The sequence below is a fragment of the Cyclopterus lumpus genome, chromosome 14 (assembly GCF_009769545.1).
Source record: "Cyclopterus lumpus isolate fCycLum1 chromosome 14, fCycLum1.pri, whole genome shotgun sequence".
NCBI lineage: Eukaryota > Metazoa > Chordata > Actinopteri > Perciformes > Cyclopteridae > Cyclopterus > Cyclopterus lumpus.
In genome coordinates, this window is record NC_046979.1 from 8,984,798 (window position 1) to 9,002,753 (window position 17,956).

General features: G+C 39.4%; 1 protein-coding gene across 1 annotated transcript in view; it reads right to left on the reverse strand.

Moving 5' to 3' along the window:
- Positions 1 to 17,956, reverse strand: part of nsg2 (neuronal vesicle trafficking associated 2) — a 30,964-nt gene that overhangs the window by 2,771 nt on the left and 10,237 nt on the right. The gene's annotated exons all lie outside the window — the stretch shown is intronic.

Sequence of the window (17,956 nt, forward strand, 5' to 3'; positions counted from 1 at the left end):
GGTAGGGTGAGACAGTGACAAATATGGTGTGTGTGTGTGTGTGTGTGTGTGTGTGTATATGCCAGAGAAATAAAGCAGGATTGAGAGTGTATGTCTTATATATGTGAGGCAGGGTAGGATGAGACAGTGAAAAATATGGTGTGTGTGTGTGTGTGTGTGTGTGCGTGTGTGTGGTTTGTAATAAATGGTACAGTAATGGTTGCTGACTGAGGTGAATGGCCCCTCAAGGCGAGGTGTCCCTGTTGAGTTGCGTGATGGATGACTTGGGTTGTGACAGGGTACCGAGACCTGGGCCTTATAGTCTAATAGACCCTTCACACAACAGATTTATCATAGTAGGAAAAGCACCGGTGCTACTAATAACATTAACAGTGGCTCTGTTCTTTTCAAGTGTCCCAGCAAGCCAGTGACCCAGCATGCACAGTACCATGACCTGAAACTGAAGCAGCTAAATGTAATTCAGCCGTGTGTAAGTCAATCGTGTAACATCCACCTATGTTTTTCCTAACGTGCTCTTCTCAATAGGTTTCTTAAATAAATAATGGTTTAATTAATATGCTTAAAAAGTTTCCGGAACTTCTCATTAGATTACAAATGTTCCGCAAATGTAAAAGAGCACTGAAGCTACAGCAGCCTCGTCTCGGTTTACGTAAAATCTTCTTGTAATCCTAAATGATATCACCTCCTGTCATGCAGATGGGGACATTTTGTCATGTGATGTGAGCTTAATATAAAGGACTTCATTATGACCAGCTGTGTCTCCATAAAGACCTACTGCATTAGGACTGGGCCACTCTCAGTGGATTAATATCATTACATTCATTTGGCTTTGGTCTATAGTTTGTATATACATATTGTATATCTAGAACATTTGGGCATCTAGCTGAAGGACTTTATTATGTTTTACAACAGTTATTTTTCTATACTGTATTTATTATTTAAAGCAAAAATGTTAATAAAAACTACAAAATATTTAATGTGAGTTTTCTTGTGAAATGCACGACAATGCCATTGCATTGAACATCGATTTGATTGTTTGATTCTAAATTGTATTCAGATTTCCCATATTGTTATATGGTGTTGATGATATGTTGTAAGCTATTTATTTATTCAGCCTCATTAATCCATCAGTTGTGTTGATTGTCAGTGCACTCAAGTCAACGAGAGAAATCAATTAGCCTCCAGCTGTTTTCTGCGAGAAGCAGAAGAAAGAGAAAAAAAGCTCTTCCCTTTCTTCTTGTAAACAGGAAGGTGGCAAACTGATTATGACTTGGATTTTTTTTTAAATTGCAAGCAAAAGTGTGCAAATTAGGCATTTCAATAGCTGGCATAAAGACAATATATTAGTGAAAAAAAGAAAAAAAAACTAAAAGGTTTGGGTCAGTTTTCACAACAAGGAGCTATGAAATGTTTTCAAGGTTTGCTTGGAAAAGATTAAATCACATCTGCAGGGTGAAAAATGTTTAATCTAAAATGATGGAATAACACTTCTATTTATGTGAACTGTATCAAATACCTCTGTGTAATTTGAGGTGTGAAATATTAATTTCCCTGGCAGGCGAGACAATGTCATATAAAGTAAATTATCATATAAAAAGATTTTTTTCCTCCTACTTTCTACTTGACACTCTGATTGGGTCCTTCTGAGCAAGCATTTCATTAGAATTATGCAAATCAATTGCAAAGGATAGCTCTGTTTAAAAGTGGTCCTGTCTACCAAGTCATAAATGCCAGTGTAGACAGGTGTGTTGTGCATGCTTGTATCTGCATGTGGACATGTACATGTTTCCCCCACACGCTCCAAAATGTACAAAATCAGACATGTCCCATGTTGAAAAAACCTTCCATCGTGGATGAATGTTTGTAATTTCCATTCCTGGATTTTGTTTAGAGCTGTTCCCGATTTACTGCTCTATATGGTCTATCACGTGAGATGTCAGAGCAATTACACATGGGCGTGATCATTAGTGTCCATCAGCGTTATGGGGGTGGACAGGAACATGCAAGCTAAGTGACTGTTTACTTGGTGTCAGCTGGGGGACACGACTCTTAGCCCTGGTTGCTGCTGACACTCTGTAAATTACATCTCCCACATCACACACCGTGCACACTATAAGGACACATTATAAGTCACGACAAGCTGCCTTTTGGAGCAGAAACAGACGTAGAATGAATGATTAAGACTCACTCTGACCCCCTTTTTGAATTATGAGGCATGTGAAACGGCTTATTAAGGAGAGGGATTACTGTAAAGCTCCCAATATCGGGCATCAAGCAATCAGCTTTTTATTTAGACACGCACTTTGAAACATGAAGCGAAGACTTAAGTTGCCAATGACTGAAGAGATTTGCTTATTGTGCACAATTTAAATGAAGGAAATTACAACTGCACACATTTGAATTATTGGTCTCTGTAGCTCACCCATCTGAGAAAGCCATTCAGACAATCATTGAATTCATTGAATTAAATTATTTTTCCTGAAAAATATTTGATCTGTCAGGAAGGGGCCAAACTGAAAAAATAAGCTTGGCCATTTCCAAAAGGGTCCCCTGACCTCTCATCTCTGAATGAGAAGGTCTTCTATTGTTACCCATTACTCTCCACTTAACAGATGTGTCCACGTTATGCTAATCCAGTCAGTTTGGGGAAAAAAACATTACACCACCAGTAAAATTGTGTAGTTTCCTCCTATTGTAAAAGTCTTATATATTTCTGCATACAGGGGGTCCCTAAACAGTCTAGAAATTGCATACATTGGGTATGACTGGAAAGCTGAGACTCTTGTCTGAAGTTAAATTGTATTCATATGTGATGATTCATTGTAGTTACATGACCTGTGACGTCTGGGATAATCGCAGCCTCATGAAAAGAGCTCAAACTAGAGCCTGAGGGCATTCAGAGAATGTATGTCTGAGGTATATTGACACTACCAGTGTTAATGAGCAGTTTCTAGAACAGAATTGCTCACCATCGAGTCGTCAAGAGTTGCTGCAACAACTTCTGAGACATACTCGGGGAAATGGCATTTTTTATTTTATGACGGGGACTGAAGACACACCGCTGAGCTGCATCTCAAATGAATGTGCACAGTGTTTAGATTTAGATGATGTATACCACTTCTTTGTGGCATATACTGCTATCTCCCCCCCCCCCTCCTATGCGGTCCATAAATCCATTGAAAATCTATCCTGACCTTTCTCTATTATTCATAATCTGGCTGAATCCCGCAGTAAACCTAAGGAGGTTGTCAGGGTAACACTACAGCTCACAGATGAAGACTCCCTCCGTGCATCAAGTAGATTCATTTATCATTTATGCAATATTCCTCTATGATGAGATGATGCTCTAATACTTCTGATACCAGCTGGATATGTGCCAACATATGAATATAATATAATAGAACGAAATGTTGTTTAGTTAATAGAAGGCTATACTATGTCCCAGGATGGCAGCTTCTCTCACCCACATCAACATCATCCTATTTTCTGTTGAACAGTCGATAGAGCTGTTTTGTCATTAGCGCTCCAGTTTGTGCCATTCGACACCAGTATCGCCACCAGCACAACCATCATCCTGTTGGCTGTGAAACACAGATAACAGACAGACGTTGGTTTTTCTTGGATGCAGGTAGAAGCACAGCATGCTGCTATAATTTGGACGAAGAGCAACATGTCCTTAACAAGAATTTGCTCCATCAGGAAAAGATTGGATTGACTGCATGGCAGGTGACCGTGTCCGCTGGGCTCTATTTGTTTCACTATAATCCACCCAGGGAGCGATTGTATCCCTACATATATAAATATGTACACTCACACACATATATATATATATATATATATATATATATATATATATATATATATATATATATATATATATATATATACACACATATATATATATATATATATATATATATATATATATATATATATATATGTATATATACATATATAAATATTTACATATATATATATAATTATTTACACATATATACTGTATAGTCAGTTGCAAGATTGGAATTAAACAAAATTGTTGAGAGAGAGCACAACCTCTTTCCATTCTGTTTATAGTCAAAACAACCTTAAGTGACACCTTAAAGACAACCTGCAACAATCAAAGACCTGAAAATCTATCGTTTTACAAAAGACAAAGATTGCTGGATTCAAAAACTTCCTAAAGACATTTTTTATATTTTATGCCTTGGTAATAATATATTAATATAATTCGCTAATGTGTAAAGTGACTAATATATACCATTTTTCTTAAACATTAACATTTAATTGGTTGCCCACTATTTCAGTCAGTTGACTGCATATACTCAAGCGCATATTTTTCCCGTCCTATGTTTTTGCATTACAGAGTGTGCAGCTGTAGACGGTTGTGTATTTTAGAATAAGACAAACAATCAAACCGGATAATTACAGATCCAGTAGGAGTGTTCCTCTCATTGCTGACTGCAGATTAGGCAGATCTTCAGTCATTGTTTACCCGCATCTTTCAAGACACACCACCTGCTTACTTTTTCTAACGCTGCATCCCTCTTGGTTGCAGAAAGACATTGATTTATATTTGACAGTTTCCACTAAATACACTTCCCTGTGATTATGTACATCTGTACAGGTATTGTAAATCCAAAGGCAGTATCTTTCTATGGATGTTCTTCTTGACAGCCTATTTCACCACCGTTGAACATATGATTTCTTTCCTTCTTTTTTTTTTTTTCTAACACCATGCTATGTTAGAATGCAAACACAACGCCCACATGTGACTACTGAAACTTGACAGGCCATATGGGGGGGAAGCAGACACCTTCTCATATTCGCTCGAGGAAAAGAGGAGAATATGTAAGGTTGTGCCTGAGCGAGAGCACGGGAAGTTGGGTGTGTGACGACACAGTGGTGTGAGGGAGAAGGAAAAAAAAATTACGCTGATAAAAACAGATAACAGAGTGACAAAGTGAGCCAAGTGGGAAACAAAGGAGGAGATGACAGAGACACTGAAGCAGCGAGAGTAAAGCAGACAGAGAGCGAGTGATGGAGATCCAGGGGCAGATGGAGGAGCTCGTTCCCTCTAGAAGCAGGTGACAGAGACGGACAGACAAAGAGGCCGGCAGGCAGGCAGCAAACACAGTGGGATATTGGTTGATGCATCAATCAATACATCAGTGATGGAAGCACAAACCACTATTTTTCATTGATCTTCCTATTACCCTCTGACACCTTCTCTGTAGCAGCCACCAAAGGCAGCTCAATTCCCAAAATGTTCATGGAAAATGTTATTCTGCTCTACAGTGAAGCCATGTGCTGACATACATGCATAACAAAGAGCTATTAATATAAAATGAGAAAAGTTCTAATATTAAACACATTTTCTTTTGGCCGTAATAACCTCTAATGCCTTTAGGCTAAGTTTGTTGATTAATGAAATGAATGAACTCGGTGACAGGGTGAGCTAGTACGGAGAGAAAGCGCTCTCTTAAAGGACGAATTAAAGAAAGAGAAGTGTAAAGGTCACTGGTCAGCTGTACGTGCACCAGATTTGACAGTAAACGTTAGATGGTTGGGGAATGCCCCGTAAAAGGTTTGGCCATCGATCTATTATATAAGCGTTGTGCTCACCATTTAACTGGGACAATGGTGATATTCTAACTGTCTGTTGTAAATATCCAACAAAGTTTATGAACTAGATTTCGACACCATTTCGGCAGTTGGACTGTTTTCCTCTTCTGTCCTTCTTCCTTTAGTGCTACTTTTATATCATTTGCTCTATTTTACCGTTTAAAGTCTCCAGTTTAAACATTTTCTAAATCTGTATATACAATTTCTGTGTGTGTATCGTGAAGAGAGTTACAACTACATTTCATTGTGCAATCTTGTATTGTATTATGGCAATAATAAATAAATACCAGATAAAAACAATGGACAAAACAACACAAGTTCAAATTAAGTGATGTGTTCATGGCAGCAGATTCCAATAACAACCAGCTTTGTGTTTGGACCGACAACGAACTGGGCTTTTACTGCTGTGACAAAATGTCTTCTGTGGGAAGAAAAGGCGTATTTGTCAAGTAAAAATGTCAAAATATTCTCTGGACTATTTTCCTTTATTTTATAATAAACCTCAGATAATATAAATAAATGTTGCAGACATAATCTTAACTGACGTCGTCACTGTTCCTACATTAAATATTACAAAAATATATAACAAATATTCTTTATTCATTCCCTCTGCAACCAACAGTTAGATGGAAATGTGTCCAGCTGAAGTGTCATCGAGACACTAAGCCGCCGCCTATCCCTCACATGTGTAAGCGTTTAAGTCGGGGATCAGCTTGCTACGTAAAAATGTCAATGAAATATTCTCTCATCCTCCAAGGCAATTTCGTAATGATGAATTAATGAAGCGGGTAACCGCATACCCATTTGGTTGGAAACTACAACCGATAAATGAAAGGCCATGCATTTGATCCCTGCGTGTCCTTGAGCAATACACAGAGCCCCCAGCTGCTCCGTCACGGTGCATGGAATATAAATGTGTCGGTTGTGGATCAGGGCCTCGGATAACTGGCAACTGGTGGAGTCTGGAACAAGATAGCAGTCATTGTGTACCGGTGCAGATGATATTTCTGGACCTTGTGGGTTTTCAGTTGGGTAAGAAGTATATAGTTTCTTGGCGTAAAAGTACCATAATAACAGTTTAAAAATACTGTGGTCCTGCTTTCAAAATCATACTTCAATTTTGCGTGGATTTTGGCAGTCTCTGTGGACAAACGCTGCACTTTCTCTGAGCACCAGAGAGTCCCTTTAGACGTTTAAAGATCCCATTCAACAGCCTTATCACCTGGGCCTCCAGCAGCGTGGTGTTGGTTCCCAGCTGCTTCCGGCTGAGCGGGGAGTTGAACTCTGCACCTGGCTTAAGCTGCTGCCGGGCCGAGAGCTCTTCACCGGATGTGGGTCTGTTCGCAGTGGACAGGTGGCAGAGTCTGAGATGAAGGACTTTCTGGTTAACCTGCAGAACTTTGTCTGATTTGGCTCAGATCCAACCCGGTGGCACCAATATCAAGCATTAAGAAAAACTTTCTGGAAATAACCAATATGTTTGTTGGTGGTCTTGTTCACTTCTGACACCGACTTTGAGTAAGCAGCAGTATTAAAAGAAAAATGTACTTTGGGCCCCCATCAAAGGGGCACAGGGTAAATATAAGGGGTCATGAGGGGATCAATAAGATCTGTTGTGCAATATTTGATAGTGTGATCTTTTTGAGCCTGATATAATTATTTAAATAAAAACATCATGAGACTTTTAGAGGAGAAATGATAAACATCTGAAAGGTGAAAAAGGGCACAAGATGGTTGGGAACCACTGGTTTCATAAGTATGAAACGTAACTAGTAACTGTAGCTGTTACATAAAGCATTGAAGTAAATACCCTCTTTAAATGCACTGGGTATAAAGTGCAACATGTCAAGTACACACCTAAAAATACTGCTGCCACAGTTCAAGAGAAATTGATTTTTCTAGCGCTGTATGCCAGAAAAGAGAATTCTTTTTCATTGATTTTGTTCCAGGAAAAAATTTTGCATGGGTGACTGCTAAACTCTTTGCTGCTAAAGCGTCTTAGTGCAAAGTTCTTATTCTTATTAGTCAGAGAAACAAAGACAACTCTCAGAGCAAAGATCTCTGAGGAGCCAGCTCCCTTAGAGCCCTCAGAGTCTCCTTGACATCCCTCTTCCCCGTCTCAGATACTCATCTGAGACGGGGAAGAGGGATGTCAAGGAGACGGGTACGGGGATTGGGGCTCTCGAGGACCGGCTATCCGGTGGAGATGAGCACAGCTACAGTGTTGTGGACACAAAGTCCAAATACCCCACTGGCGAGATGCATCAAACAATGAATAGAACATGGATTTAGTGGATACTTGTGAAGTGCTAATGCTGTTTTTCTTTGTGAGGGGATTTTATGATAGATCTACCATTTTGTATAAAGGTCATATGGATGCAATAAAGAAACATCTCCCTCGGTAAAGCTACATCAGGGTGTGTGTGTAGAATACACCAGTCTCGGATCACAGAATTCCAGGATTAAGACCAATTTCATCACGTTAAAACGTCTTTGCGAAATATACAGAAGAAATACATAAATGCAACAGATCTGATATAAACAAATACAATCTCTCTCTGTGTGGTTGTGCACACCCTGAGTGAATAACATACCAACACTTTGTACTTGAACGTCCTCTGTAGCCTAAAAGCGTATTTCGAGTTGCTGACTTTCCTTTTAAGCAGAAACAGGTTGGCACATTGCACTGACTTGCAGTTCCAGACTGTGGGCTCTGCAGCCTAAATGTTTATATTAATCACGCGCGTGATAACTGATTTGTGCAGATCACCGTCAAATTAAATTAAAAATAAACGTAAACATTTTGGATGTAATCAAGAAGAATCCAACTGCTCTGATGCTTAGCTTCTTAAATCCTGCACACTAAAATACAATTGCTGTATGGTGTATGCTGTATATATCTCTTTACAATCTCAAAAAAACTGTTTCCATGGGAAAGTTCTAGGATCATAATCAGCTTTTACATCATATATTGTGTTTCGGGCCTTGTCTCAGAAATAATGCTTTTTAGAAACATTTAGAGGCAACATGAGAATAGTTGTACAATGAGAGAGTGCGTGCGTGTGTGTGTGTGTGTGTGTGTGTGTGTGTGTGTGTGTGTGTGTATAGATAGCGTTATTGTGATTCCCCCTCTTTTGCAGTTACATCAAAAGTCTTTCTCTCACATGCACATAGGATCCAATAGTTCAGTGCACAGTGAAACAGGGCATGTTCAGCAGTAGATAGATGCTAATTATGCTAATGTCCCAATTAAGCAAGGTCACTATGGAGACAAAGCTTCAAAGATTTTGTCTAAGCATGCTGTCATATTGGTTAGACAATGCCCTTGGGGGTATAGACTCCAAATAGCAGGAGGCCTTAATATGACTTTCCATACAACTAAACTGCAATCTCAATTATGTTTCATGGGGAAAAATATTCACCTACGGATTACGGTTGCAGTTTGAAACCGTTTTAAACACGGATAACGTAAATTGAAACAAAACTAAATGAACAGCAACAACCTGAAAGCTAAAAATCGGCTTCATTTAGTTTAGTCAACAAGGTTAGTAAAAAGCAACAGGATTTGTCTTAAAATGACTACAAAACTGAGACAAAATGCAACAAAAGTACTTGGTTATATAGGCAATGCATGTATGATTCACATCTATGATTCACACATGTTTCGACCCATCCACCCCCCTGACCTCCTCTAAGAGGATTTCTCAAAGTCATATAACACTTATTTGTGATACTTCAAAAGAAAACGAAAGCCACAACAAAATGTGTTTCCCTCAAAACGTGATTCACAATGCAGTGTTGTTGTCTGGGAGGCACAGGGCTGAAATTTATTGAAACGGGAAACAAAAACGTGTGACGAGACAAATACAGAAAATGCATAAAACAGCACCATGAATAAACTTTCCATTTTCCAGGGACATGACGATGCTCAGCTGCTGTTGAAATATGATCTGACACTTACCCTCACACCTATAAAACATGTGCACTGAGGAAATAGACAGTACTAATCAATAATGAGAATGAATCCAAATGTGAACACATGAGCACAAACACACAAAAACACACTCCAGGAGAAACTAATTATGAATCAGTAATACGTCTCTGAGGAGACACTAAACATCTGGATTGGATTTGCTAATCAGCTCCTACTCTGCAGGATGAAGATGTTGCAAGAGAGGAGATATTATAACGATGTGACCCGCCTCGACACACAAACACACACACTCACACTCACACACAGGACACTTAGTACACTTCTAAAATGTTGTTTACATCATCAGACAAGGTTCATTACTCTAATGTATCCCCAGTTCTAATTCTCATGGGTATTTTCTATGTACCTGCATATGTTCACCATGTAGAGAGCTGTGTGTATGAATGTGTGTACGAGTGTTTGCGAGTTAATGTGCCGGGTTGCTACTTTGTCACTCTTAATGTGTGTAACTTCACGTAATTGTAATTTTGATAGATGACTCAAGTCGTATTTTTGAATAATTTGGTAAATTACAACCACAAAATTCTAGTGTGTTAACTAGTTCTTATTTTCAGTAATTTGATTCTAATTCTTGCATTTCATTTTTGTATGTGTAATGTTTACAACAGTGTTACTGTGTAATGTTATTTATATCTCACTGGAAACAAATCTAAAAAGTAAATAAATAAATAACATTCCTGAGTATAAGAATGTAGCAGCAGTATTATTATTATTATTATTATTATTATTATTACCGTTAACAAATGCTATACGTGTGTTCCCTCTTAATGGGTGCAAAGAGTTTACGGCACGATTTAGAATAGTTTTTAAAAATAATATGTGAGTTGTTTGTGTGGCGCTCTTATCTAAAAGCCATTTAGAGATAGTACCAAACTAAATTCAGGTATTGGATCAGCCAACCACAGCATCCTAACAATCCTGCTGATACAATCACAAGAGATTTGTGTTCGGAGAAGAAGTATAACAAATCAAAGTAGTTGAGACCGACAGGAAGAATCTTTGTACTTAGAGTAGATGGAGAGATATGATTCAGAGGGGAGAGGGGAGTGGGAGAGTGTATCTGTTCGAGGACACCTTTAATGGTAAAATAGATACATAATACACCATTTTTACCATTTCACCGTTAGTTGAAATTGAGGAGAGTAAGATATTTCAATCAACACACTAAAAATGATGTTTAGAATAAGTGGTTTATCTGCCTTAATAAATAGATAGGACACCTAAGGAACATGAATAATAATCGTGATAACTGAACAGAAAGATGATTCATGATAATACTAACAATAATGAAAACATACCCCATGATGTCTGAAGTGCGAGTGCAGCATGAGTAACATATGATGAGGAAGGTGGGTTGATCACAAAGACAGATGTTAAAGTAGGAGGGAACAACAGGAAAGAGCCGGGTCAGATGAGTTATCTGCAGTCTGTCCGTCTCCTAATTGCTCTCATGGCTCAGCCTGTCAGAGCAACAGCAGCAAAGTGAAGGACTGTGGTTGAGGGCAGGGAGCACGAAGAATGCTCGCTTTCCTTCTTCACTTCATCATCTTCAAGATGAAAACATCAAAGCCCGGCTTTCTCATGGAGTCTCCATTTCTATTGTGTTGCAGAATGAACAGATATTGACCGGCCATGAGACGAGAATGCACCTCCAAGCTGCAGGAATTCGTTCTTTGAGTCTTATCTGCCTAAAGTTCATCATATCTACACGGGCCTTCAATTAAAAGATTACATTTAAATCCCACGTCATGGAAGAGAATAAAGGAAGCAAAATCAAACCCACCAAACATAAAGTTTAGTTCTACGCGCTACCAGTCGGAGCTGTGGAGACATTGGTACAGCTGTCTATTCATAAGGCATTCGTATATTTTACTTGTGATTTTGTATGTATTTTATTCTAATTAATGTTTTGTACTATCTGAACAAAAAGTTTGAATTGAATTGAATTAAACGAAAAAATACTATTATTTAAATAACTCATTTCTTTTAGCCCTGTTGCAAAATCCAATAAACAACTTGGTTAAGGTTTAGGAACAACATGGTTTGGGTTCAAATAAGAATGTATTGATCCACACCGGATCATTATGTTGATCTTGTTAAGCAGATCAGGAATGTGCCGACGTGACCGATCCACAATAAATACAGTTTCTATATTTAGGTCACGGGAGGCAGTCGACTTTTTGGTGCATTACCTGGCATCATATTACATGACGTGAAAATATTCCTTTTCTTAGGGTGGACAATCTCAAAGGTAATAACAATGATGCCCACTTCAAATCCAAAAAGCCCACACAACTACAGATGATGAAACATGGTCTATTGCTATACTTTAAAAAAAATCATTAATAAAAAAGTGTATTGAAGTCATATACTTTTAGTGTTTTTTTTTTTTTTAAAGGAACACAACATAACTCAGCTAAGCAACAGCATAAATCATAAGATAGATGTGCCAGATGTTTTTTTTATTCAAGTAACTGCAAAAGTTCATGAAAAAATCTAAATGCCTTATCTTGCAACGTTAAGAAATCATTTGAATATTGCTAGATCAGCACTAGGCACTTAATAATTGTTCCTCCGGCAATGACTAATCCACTGAATTGTATTGAAATATGCTAACAAGTTAGAGAGAAATCCTGCTAGGTATCAAAACAAAAGGCATAGTTTATAATAATGTTTGCCAGCAGTTTTCATTCAATCAATTATATCTATTAAAAACCTGTGACCTGATTAAATCCCGTCACTAAAACTGGTAAAACATAATTGGATTAGATGGTGTTGTAATAATTAAAAACAGAGGTATTTCAAAAACAGCATGGACTGTTACGTGCCTATCCTGCATGGAGTTGTTTGCCATCGATCAGACTCATAAATGATATGTATAAATTCACCTTGGCAACCCCCACCAACTAAGTTATTGAGTTCTACAATGGAGTTTGGATACCTTGTATAAAAACAAGACGATCAATCCCAGAAGGAGTTTGAGATCAAATTGAACGTGCGAGAAATATCAGTTCCTCATAAGACAGATGATTTATACGTATTCACATCTGCTGATATTGATGGGCAGACGGTCTGCTGTCCCTTTTGAGGGTGCTGCTTTACATGGGATCTGAAACAAGAAGTAGAGCAGAACAGAAGCCATCTGGACTTATAACTCACCCCAAAGATCACTCACACAGCAGCGATGTGAGTCTCTGTTGTTATCTGTCTGTCGGCCTTCGATGCTCCCGAAGATTGAGACTTGTCTGTGCGTCTAAGTGTGTGTTCGCTGACACGGGGGGGGGGTGGGGGGTGGGGGTGGTGGTGGTGGGGGGGGGGGGGGGGGGGGGGGGGTGGTGGTGGTGGTGGTGGTGGGGGGGGGGGGGGGTCTTTGCAGTGACAAATGACTCGGACTCGCCTGGCTGACCTAACCACGACAATGTTTGTGGTGCAGCTGACCGTGAAGACGCTGGTTTACAAAGTTTCATCCTCTTCCTGTCTGCTTTTGCACCGATAAATGGAAAGTGATTTTTCTTGCTCACATAAAGCTAATACAACGTTCATATACATCTGAGGCCCAAACTGAGCGATCGCGGCGTGAACCAATTCATAATTTAGCAACGACAGTCAGCGGCAGCTGAACGTGCGCATACTTCAAGTGTGTGTGAGCAAACCAAGGCTCGAGGATCTGGGGATCTCAACTGGCAAGTTCATTTTATCAGAAGCCAATTTTTAACAATAAGATGTCTGTGAATATCTGCCAACGGGAGCTGGCTCGATTATAACAGAAATTGTGCGCTTGTGCGTTAGAAATGTTGTAATGCGCTTCCCAGAGTTGAATTTGACGAGAGAGCATGAGAGTGCTGGCTTGCTATGACACGATGACGAGGGAAAGAAAAAGAGAGGAAGACGGTTCCAGGACGCAAAATGGCAAACACATGTGAGAGCTGGACAGATGATTAAAGGGAGAGAAAGGAAAGGGAAAAATTATTCAAAATTCCTGACTGATGTCTCCGAGTTCTTTTAAATGCAGCACATATCCACTCTTCTATGATTACGACAGATGTGCTACGATTATATATTTTGTCTATATAACGTTATATGTCAACCACATCTATTGTACACTAGCAGCTGGCGTATTTTTATCATCATCACAGGCTTATATAGTGTTATATTGATTTAGTTGTTTATCTCTTTAGTTGCATTACTTGTATGTTGCCACTGAAGAACAGGCCAGTGTATGCGCTTGTTGTACTCAACTTGTTGTTATTCCTGAGGTGTACACGTGAGCCGGCGAGGATGTTGCTCCACTTTCTCGATTCCCAAAGCTTCAATTGTGAATTGTGGTGCTGCATCGAGGTGGTTCTCAGCGTATTTCTGCTGCTTGTATGTTCTGCACAACCATGTCGACCTCCTCTCTCCAGAGCTCTACGTATCGTTTGGCAGGTGGTGTGCGCTGCTTAATCGACTCGTAGACCTTAAATGATTGCATTTTGTTGTGGGTTTTTAGCAGCTAACTTATCTGTAACCTGTTCTGTGTTGGCGGAAGTAATCCCCTGGTGACCCTGTCGCTAAGCAACCATGACAACGTTTTTTTTTTTCTTCGACGTGGACTGAAAGTGCATGGGAAGTATATATATGTAATATTCCTCTTCACTTTCCATTACTGGAACCCTATGTTGAGCTGCTTTTTCACAAGAGTAATGGACCTCGGTTAGAGTAAGCTGGGCAGCAAGGAACAGAACATTTTTTAGGTGTGTTGGGGCATAGAATTCAAGTGTTCAATCAGTTCAAACAACTATTGGAATTGAAGAGTAGTTTTAAATGTAGAGATAATAAATCGTCAATGCCTACACACATTATGATCTCGGGTTTCATCACACTTGCTCTCCTCCAAGTGCAGCTGACGAGTTTAGTCAGTGTAGAAAAAACAGCAAAGAAAAAGCCTCCGCCCTCTCCTTCTCCTGATGTTCCCTTCTTCAACAACACTATTGCTGACTATAAATCAATTGCTCCCCCATTGCTCATTTGTATGTGTGTGTGTGTGTGTGTGTGTGTGTGTGTATTTAACTGAGAGCAGACAACGGCTATAAACCTTCCTATAATAAGCATACTTTTAATCATCCATACAAAACAAGATAGAACAATATGTGGAAAAAGGAGTCTGTGCGAGGTTCTGAACCACAACAGTAATTACCTCCGAACTGACAAACGGTGCAGCCTTTCTGTGGAGGCGGTAGATTGCGGCAAAGCTTTCATCAGAAGGCGAAGTGGAAGTAATAATGGGATAATTGTTTTGGATGATGGCTGCCTCTCCCGTCGCTACCTGCACAGGCCCACTAACTTCTGCTGGCACCAAACGGGTTTGTTTCGGCTTGGCAGTCACGGCGCTGTCATGTGGTCAGTTTTCTGTCTGTGTGTGTGTGTGTGTGTGTGTGTGTGTGTGTGTGTGTAAAATGAGGTTTGTGTTGGAGAGCCAGTCCTATAGTGGGTGGTGCACGTGGGTTTGAAGTGTGTGTGGTGCGAGAGCTGGCTAAGTGCACACCATATTTTTTGGATACGAGCCAGAAACCGAGCAGGGCAACACAAATTAAATCTCCCTTTCATCAATCTCTCCACCTGCATCTCTCCATCCCTCCCTGTTGCACCGGACTAATCCTTTCCTCTCTTCCAAGCGCTCATTTTCATGGCATTTTCTTTGTATCAGAAAGTCGCCGTTGCAAATCAGTCGTATATAGACATCATTTTTTTTCGGAAAGGCAGGATTAAATCTTGTTATTGTGAATTGACTAAAACATTCAGTTCAAAAATAAACAGAACATTGGGAGCCAATATAGTAAATATACGTACAGACGTAGTATCGATAAAAACTACAAACGATCTAATATAAACATTATATAAAGTAGCCGGTAATTTGGCAAGTTTGTAGTAAAACATTAAATAATTTCCTAATATATAAATTAACTGTTACGAGTGGCTCATACATTTTTATGGATAAACTTGCGCATTCATTTATCTTTGATTTACATTGTTTTTTCTGTCTATGTGATTGATGCATGCTACAGAAGAGGTTTTGCAGACATTATATTTGTCAACAGCCTGAACTCCATCTCACTGAGAGCTCTCCAGGTTCAGTTTGCTTGAATTTAGATAGTTAATGAGGGGGGAAACGTGCATTTCTCGGTTTGTCCATGGAACAAAACAACTACAGGGAATACGTTGTATCACTGGTCTGCTGGGAGTAATCAGAAAGACACACAAAGAAAGGGAGGGGGAGGCTAAGAGGCAGGCGGCTAGGAACAGAATGAGAGTAGGAGGGAGGGAAGATGGAGGAGACTGGGACTCAGTGAGAGATGACACATGAACATGGTCCAAAGGGAGGAATATTTAGGAAATAGAGAGGGTTGAAGTGAGGAGGGAATGGATGAGGCAGAGAGAGATAGCAGGGAGGAGGGAGCACTTGTGAGAATCCATCATTGTAAATCTACTCTTAAGCCCTTCTTCCATCAAATTATAACTGTACTATATTGATGTTTTATTCTTTAGGCAATAATGCATTGTGGGTTTTACCCTCTCCTGCTTTTTCTTGCAGAAGGACCGTTCCGTGTTCAACACTGGCATGGCCATATGTGTCGCTGTGGATTTAAAGCTGCAACTAAACACTTGTCTATTAAGAAAAACAGGCTGCACAGAATTTCAAAATAAAGCATTTGAAATCCAAAAAGGAAAAGAAATGGAGGAAGCAAAACATCCGAGAAGAGGAAAGAAAACAGCAGCAGGACCAAGAAGTGGAGGAAATGATGGAGAGTGGTAAGCAGTGAGGGAGGGCAGATTAGAGAGCATTTTACACTCTGAGCTCTTCATCCATCAACACAATCTGCAAAGCTTTGAAGAGAGAAGAGATGTGCAAGCTTTTCATCCAGAAATGTTTGCTCTGCACTGCACAGCATGCTTTGTGTGTGTGTGTGTGTGTGTGTGTGTGTGTGTGTGTGGACATGCCTGTGTGCCTGCAGAATCAGCTCTGTCAGTCAAGCAAAGCAAGCCGTTCAGTTGAGCGCCCCAAAACTAACCGACATCGCACAAAATCACACAACAAAAGCTGATGCAATGTGGCACACCAGAAATGACAGTGAAGTCTGCTACATAATTTTGGAGAACTCTGAAAAGCAACAATTTTTCCAGAAGTCGGCTCATCATTGCTGCCATGGCAATGTGGACATTTTGGACACTGTGTCCCGATATGTTTCCCCTATGGCACGTGTCACACATCCACAAGTCTCCAAAACCTCTGTCAAGTGTATCCGCACTCCACCGATTTATCATTGCACTCCAACCCGACTGTTTGACATTGTCAGACTCACAATGGACTGCAGAAATATAATGAAATGTATGCACAAGAACCAGAGATGCTGTCTTTTTTATTCTTCCTTAACAAAACCTGGCACCTACATTACCCACAATCAGTGCCCCATCTGGGGTCTTATGCTACTAACAGTTAATGTAGTCTTTAATATGTAGCCTTTAATCAATCAAATGCAAGTATTGAACATTGTTCTAGTATTTGTTTCGAATGCAGACTTCTCATGCGTGCTAATCACCATAACACACCATAAGGTAATAGACAATAATCTATTGTCAGAGATCCCTTCTATATTTCTGGTTGTAGGCCTTTGTGGGAAACCTTGGAAATCCATGTAAACTTAATGTGTGGTATTTGTGGTATCAATTAAGTATTACATTAATTACATTATTCAAAAACAGACCTTCCCATCTGGGTATTGCATACATAAAACATTACTCTATTAAATTTAGTATCAGTAAAAAATAAGTGTACAATGCTTTGTGTGGTATGTTGTTCTTGCACAGATTCTTTAATTATTTTTTTCACTTTATCTAAAGCAAACAAAAGTAAATTGTAATGCATTATGAAAAGATTATAACGTATAACAGAAATGGGAATTATAATGCACTATGTATGTCAGTGAGTGACCAGCATTTATGAAGTATTATGATACTTTTACATTACATTGCATGTCATTTAGCTGACGCTTTTATCCAAAGAGACTTACAATAAGTGCATTAAACCATGAGTACAAACTCAGAACAACAAGAATCGAGAGAGTACAATTTCTACAAAGTGCCATTAGTAAGAGCCATTTAAGTGCTACTAAAGTGCTACTACGGCTCTACCTTCCCTATTCAAGGTATAGTCGAAAAAGATGTGTTTTTAGTTTGCGACGGAAGATGTAGAGACTTTCTGCTGTCCTGATGTCAATGGGGAGCTCGTTCCACCAATGAGGAGCCAGCACAGCAAACAGTCGTGATTTTGTTGAGTGTTTAGCTCGAAGTGAAGGAGCTACA